At 36.5% G+C, this 6,722-nt stretch overlaps 1 long non-coding RNA gene across 1 annotated transcript; it reads left to right on the top strand.

The window, feature by feature from the left end:
- Positions 1–1,393: 1,393 nt before the first annotated feature.
- LOC114155849 (uncharacterized) lies at positions 1,394–5,797 on the top strand. The gene is made up of 2 exons (XR_003597845.1): positions 1,394–1,441; positions 5,723–5,797. It is a non-coding gene; the product is annotated as an uncharacterized LOC114155849 (long non-coding RNA).
- Positions 5,798–6,722: the final 925 nt, after the last annotated feature.

Below are 6,722 nucleotides of genomic sequence, written 5' to 3'. Positions count from 1 at the left end.
ATTTGATAAGGTTTGAAAACAATAACTTAAACTTCTCAATGTTTGACATTGTCTAGCAAAATGTTTTTACATCAGGCTACATAGCTGCTACATGGATGAGCTGCTCTATGCTGTAGTTGGTGATTTGTTGTTTGCTGCTGAGCATAATCATTTTGTGGCCAAAACAAACATTATTTTTACATCAACTTCTAAGTTATGTTAAAATCATTTGAAGGATCAGAATCAGTCCAGTACTGGTACCGGTCCACATTGTAGGGGAGAAAGACTCACCTGGTATAAATTACAATTTTTAGCTATTTGTTAGATTTTAAATTTCTTATTTTCATATGTACTCATTTATCTTACTTTAATTTGCTTTTTCTAGCAGCTGTTAACTTCTGTAACTAGGGTTTCCCAAGTCTGAATAAAAAGAGGAGCAGCGAGAGGGGAAATTTAGAGTGAATTGCAATAGACACTGTTTCAAAGTTATAATAATTTATTAAAATAAAAACAGTAAAATTAAATAATACTTCTATGTAGATGAGAAGAAGTTAGGAAAAACTAAGCTGAGTTGCCGAGGCTTGGCGGTAGGTGCTGACAGGTTCTGGATCGGAGGCTCCCGAGCAAAGAATCACCAAACACCGTGACGTCACAAACACTCGTTGGATTTCCCTCAATCGATTTATGTTGATCACGGGACAGCCACAGCAACAGGGGGCGCCACCATCTGGGCCAAACGCACCACCTTCAATCCTCAGAGCTAAAAAAGAAAAAAATACAAACTATTATTAAAATACCGGTAGAAAAATCAAATAGATAAAACCGTTAAAAGTCCTTTACACTCGACCACCAGCACCGCACAATTCAGTGAACAAGCCGGTGCTGATCGGCTCTCAATAAGCCACAGGATGGGCGGAACCAGCGGTAACTCCGAACAAAGCAGCAGCGATCATTGTGGATATACGGAAACTATAGGAAAGGTTCTGATCTGATGGAGTGAAGAAACTGTGAAACATGTTGCGGGATGTAGGAGATACGAATCAGAAGACAATATTAACTTTGGATTTGTGGAAAACTGGAAAACTAATATTGTATTTGTTTTATTTAGATAAAGTGGAAGAAAAGATTTTACGTTTTTCAAAGAGAACTGGCACTGTATGAGAAATCTTTAGATGTGATGATCGTAAGATCCACAAGGTGGCGGTAACGCAATGACATGAATGAACGACAGTCATAAAATCCCAAAGAAGAAGAAGAGGAAGACAAAGAAAATGGCGCATGGTCTGTTTGGTTGAATGTTCGACTGTTTCTCTAAACGAGTTTATCAACGAGCCGTTAACTGCTGCTGAAGAAACATTCACAGAGTTTAAAGAAATCATCGTCAAGTCGGAGGAAGAGATGGATGATCATCGCAGACTGCTGGATTTCTCCCGGAGGCCCCAGATAATCTTACACCGAATGGGTAGGAACCAGCAGCGTTTGGATGCAGGTTAAGGTCTAAATGTCTGCACCTTTCTGTATGAGGATCATTTTAGTAAATGTTCTTTTCCCGTATAAATGTTTTGTTAACCGGTAAATGAACGCAGGAATCACAATTACGCTGTGAAAATGGCTCATTGATGTAGAAATAAAATGACCTTTTATGGCTTTTCCTCCTTTAACTACACCAAGCTGAAGTTGGTTTCCGATTCCACCTAATTTTTCACTTCCTTTCGCATCTTTAATAGACTCTGGTTTAAAAACTGCAAGAACTACACTCTTCAAAACCTGGACTGGATTATTCTGCTCTAATAGCAGAATATTTAAATCCATGTTTGGGATTTGTGAAACTTTTTTCTGATTTGTGAAACTTTTTTCTGATTTGTGAAACTTTATGTAACAGACGGCTGCAGAAGATCTTTCCTTCCAACAACCATCTCCATCTACAATAACTCTTGGAAGAATTCATGAGTAACACCAACATTTAATTTCCCATTAGGATTAATTAAGTGGTTTTGAATTAGAATTGAATTGGAATTTTAAAAAACTGCATGGAACAAGTGTGAATAGTAATCTAAACTTTAGTGAAGTTTCACAAATCCCAAACATAAATTAAAATATTCTGCTATTAGAGAAGAATAATCTAGTCCAAGTTTTAAATACGTAGTTGTTGTAGTTTTGGCATTAGAGCAGTTTTAATATGAGCTGGATGCAAAGATGGGTAAAAATGGCATTTTATTGAAGTTCCACAAATCGGATAAAAGTTTCACAAATCACAAACATGGTTTTAAATATTCTGCTGTTTGTTGAAAATAATCTTGTCCAGATTTCAAGAGTTTAGGTGTTATGCTAGTTTGGGAATTTGAGCAGTTATACTATAACAGAGATTAAAAAGTGGTGAAATCAACCTTTATTGAAGTTTCACAAATCAGAAACATGGTTATAAATATTCTGCTGTGAGAGCAGATTAACCCAGTCCAGGTCAGAAGAGTCTAGCTGTTGTAGTTTTTAAACTAGAGTCGATTAAAGATGTGGAAGGTAGTGAGAAATTAAGTGGACTCGCCCTTTAGCCATTTCCTGAATCAGAAGCTGGAATCGGAAACCAACTTCAGCTTCGTCCAATGATCTCAGGTAATTACTAATTGGAACGTGCATATATAAGCTAGTAAAGCCTTGCAAAGCAAACAGCATGAAACAATAATAGAGGTGTTATTATCTGTCAAACTAAACCTCATATAAAAGTCCAATCAACAAGCCACTGCTGCATTGAGGTGATGTTTCATACGTAGGTGTAACACATGAGAAAACCCGGATCGTGACAGACGACGTGGAGTTTCAAATAATATCAAGTGGCCTAGGCTCTCCCTATTAAAAGTACCCAGGCAAGTCTGGCTTAAAATTATGAAACAGAAGTAGTATACAAAATATATTTTATTTATACATACTTTTATAATATTAAAAATAGACTTTATTATTCTAATTTAAAACCCAATGAAGCACAGCAACCCAGAACAAACACTAGGAGCAGTCTGAGACTTAAAACAACTGCAAACCAAATTAGTAGCACACACCACACACTACAGGATGATCGGTTACGAAATCGCAAGCGACAATCTTAGAGAACGATCAACGTTCTAAAATTGTCGTATGGAGGGGGGGGGGATTGTGTAGTGTGAACTATTGCATCGGGTAGTCGATGTGCCCATCTTCTCTATTTAAATCTAATTATTACTATAGGGCAACATGATATACAGACTTTATAATCTGCACTCTTTTGGTTGAATGCAGTATTTATTTCCACTTTGGCTTTATGTTGTTTAATTTTTGTTCAAGTAGATTTTTTATTAATGGAGACTGAGAATCCATGTTATTTATGGTTTTGGTTGTTTTGTTTTGTTCATCAGTTCCAGTGTTAAATATTCTTTTGAAAATAAAGTGTATCTATCTTTGGCAGAAAATCACATGCATTATTACGTCATTTCCATTAAATCAGTGTAAAATGGTCTTCAAACAATATTATTGTTTATCGCAATAATTTTTGAGACGATTAATCGTTCAGCAAAATTTGTTATCGTGACAGGCCTAGTAGCAACAATATAAAAAGCGACACTGACGTTACACAGAACCAGCCATAAGTGACGCATCAAAAATCCATTTATCCTACCAGCAGCACATATATTGATGATCCTGCGGCGCCAGCGCTCATCCGACAGACATCCAACTGCACACAACAACACTCATAGCTTGGCTGCCACACCCGGTGCCTATCTGCACTAATAAGCCCGACAATCCTGTAAACCGGAAGTGAAGGTGGGGAAAAGCATAGACATAATATAATGAGTAGACCCCGCATGGCTGCTCTGGCGTAGGAAATACGGCGGCCATCTTGGAGCGGTCGTCCCTCCTACTTGGCTAAACCAAAACAGCAGAAGATGCCTCAGCACTGCCAGATATTTGTGTTCAGATCGACAGACTAATGACGCGAGATCTCGGGGGATAACGTTTCACAAGTAAGATGGACATATTACAGTTTATATTTTGTGATTAGAATATTACTATACTGTATTTATGTCCACTGACAAAACAACAGCTAATATTAGCTATCAGCTTAGTGTAATACCGGGGTTCAGCCCCGCTATGAAGGCTAACCGAGATTTTGTAAATCTTAAAAAGTTTTAAATATTCCCTAACATTGATTTAGATTATTCCACACAAGGTGGCAAAGACTCTTATTTATATGAAATTCTTTCACTCTGTCTAAAGTAAAATAGCTCCTGTTTTTGTTTTGAAGGTTTCATAAAGACCATGTGAGGAAGAAGTGGGGAATGTCTTTAAGGAGAGACGGATTCACTGCACTGATGAATCTCAGCTGCTGAATCTCTCTTAAGCTCCTCCTCAGCTGGAAAACATGAATAAAATCTATATAGATATTATGTATATACGCACGTCCATATAAATATGTGTAGTTTAATGCATATTATTCAGCATTAATAATTATTTAAGCATCTTTATTTCTCTCTGATTGTATTATTTTGTGTTTGTATATTTATATAAATATGTATTGATATTACTAAATAACATATTTAAAAAATTATGACTGGTTGTGTGCTTTGTAAAATAATCATAATACAGAAATATCAACACATTCTATTCTGACTCTATTCTGTTTTCCCCACTAAGAATAGTTAAATATGCTCAACCTTATATCAGTCATTCAAAAATACTTTAAAAATAATTTCCTTGTAAATGTTGCTAACCTTTTAATAAGGTTTACAGAAAAATTGGTAAATATCTGTTTAGTATTTAGCGAGTTATGATTGATAAATGCGCTGATACGTCATTGAGTCTGTTAAACATAAAGCTGAGTGGAACGGTCGACCGCTCCAAGATGGCTGCCTTAAATCTCTTCAGTAACAATAGGCAAGAGCGGTCCATGAGGCGTTTATTTATAGTCTATGGGGAAAAGGGGCACAATGACTATGGGCAAAGGTGCATTCATGGGCCCAATATGGGTGGGAATTTACACCTACTTCATGTAAACACATTTTTCAACTAATACACCAAACAGTTACATAAATAAAAGAAGTTCAATGTCCAAACAACTTGAAAATTGCTTTTATAGTTTATTTTTTCCCGTTTGACAAGCAAATAACAAAGATCAAACTTTACATTAGTGATGTGTTGAGTAATGAAGCGGGTAAGACAGAGAACTCACCTAAACCTGAGCAGTTAAAGTTTTTATTTTTTAGTAATAAATCGTTGTCCCTGGTGACATAGCGAGTAACAAGCCAATCACAACTCTCTCTTTTCTATTTGTTTCTAGTTTTCTTTTTGATCCAGCCATTGTTTCATACAACCAGATTAATCAGAATTTATGTATCAGAATCACAAACATTTTAAACTTGTTTATTTATTGTAAAGCTTCATGTTGTTTTCACGTTGCCTATTTTACATATATTGTCCAGTTGATGTCGCAGTAGAGCAAATGAAGCACCGCGGTGCATCGGCTCATGAGTCGAATGATTGGATGGAGTTCCTCAGGGCTTTTAAAAATGTGGACTAAAATGAAATTTGAATATAATTTATAGTATTTGTTTAAAATCCGTTCATTTGAGAATTCTCCAAATGTCAGCTGGATATGTCGATTCATCTATATCTCTGTCTACGCTCTTGAATTTTCAAATGGTTTTTTGTTCATTTCTGCCATGAACGATTTACTTCAGTAAAGTTAACAATTACTCTTTTTCTCTGTTTTCTTCTCCAGATTCCCTGAAGTGTAACGTTTGTAACCAGGAGAGGAGATCCACTCTGGACCAGGAGGAGTTAGAACCTGTGCAGGTGAAACAAGAACAGGAAGAGCCAGAAGATCATCAGATAAAAGTGGAAGAGAAAGAAGTTTACTGCAGTCAGGCTGAAGAACAGATTGAATTAAAACAGGAGACTGATACCTGCATGGTCGTTCCTGTTGATGAGCAAACAGACCACATTGAATCAGAACCAAACAGGAACCAAGACATCTTCCAGGAAGCTGCTGAAGCTGAGAACCAAAATCAGGAAAGAAGAAAACCTTTCTCATGTGTCATCTGTAAAAAGCGTTTGACTTTCAAATCTGATTTTGATGCTCACATGAGAACTCATATGGGTGAAAAGCCATTTTCATGTGTGAACTGTGGAAAAGGTTTTAGTCAAAAACTTAGTTTAACTCAGCACATGATGATTCACACTGGTGAAAAGCCATTTTCATGTGTGAACTGTGGTAAAAGGTTTAGTCGAAAACGGCATTTAACTCAGCACATGATGATTCACACTGGTGAAAAGCCGTTTTCATGTGTGAACTGTGGTAAAAGTTTTAGTCAAAAACTTAGTTTAACTGAACACATGATGATTCACACTGGTGAAAAGCCATTTTCATGTGTGAACTGTGGTAAAAGTTTTAGTCGAAAACGGCATTTAACTCAGCACATGATGATTCACACTGGTGAAAAGCCGTTTTCATGTATGAACTGTGGAAAACGTTTTAGTCAAAAACAGGATTTAACTCGGCACATGATGATTCACACTGGTGAAAAGCCGTTTTCATGTGTGAATTGTGGAAAAAGTTTTAGTCAAAAACAGCATTTAACTCGGCACATGATGATTCACACAGGTGAAAAGCCGTTTTCATGTGTGAACTGTGGAAAAGGTTTTAGTCGAAAACTTAGTTTAACTGAACACATGATGATTCACACTGGTGAAAAGCCGTTTTCATGTGTGACCTGTGGAAA

This window comes from Xiphophorus couchianus, chromosome 13 (assembly GCF_001444195.1).
Source record: "Xiphophorus couchianus chromosome 13, X_couchianus-1.0, whole genome shotgun sequence".
Classification (NCBI taxonomy): domain Eukaryota; kingdom Metazoa; phylum Chordata; class Actinopteri; order Cyprinodontiformes; family Poeciliidae; genus Xiphophorus; species Xiphophorus couchianus.
Note: the sequence above shows the minus strand (reverse complement) of the source record. Positions and strands in the feature narration are given on the sequence as shown.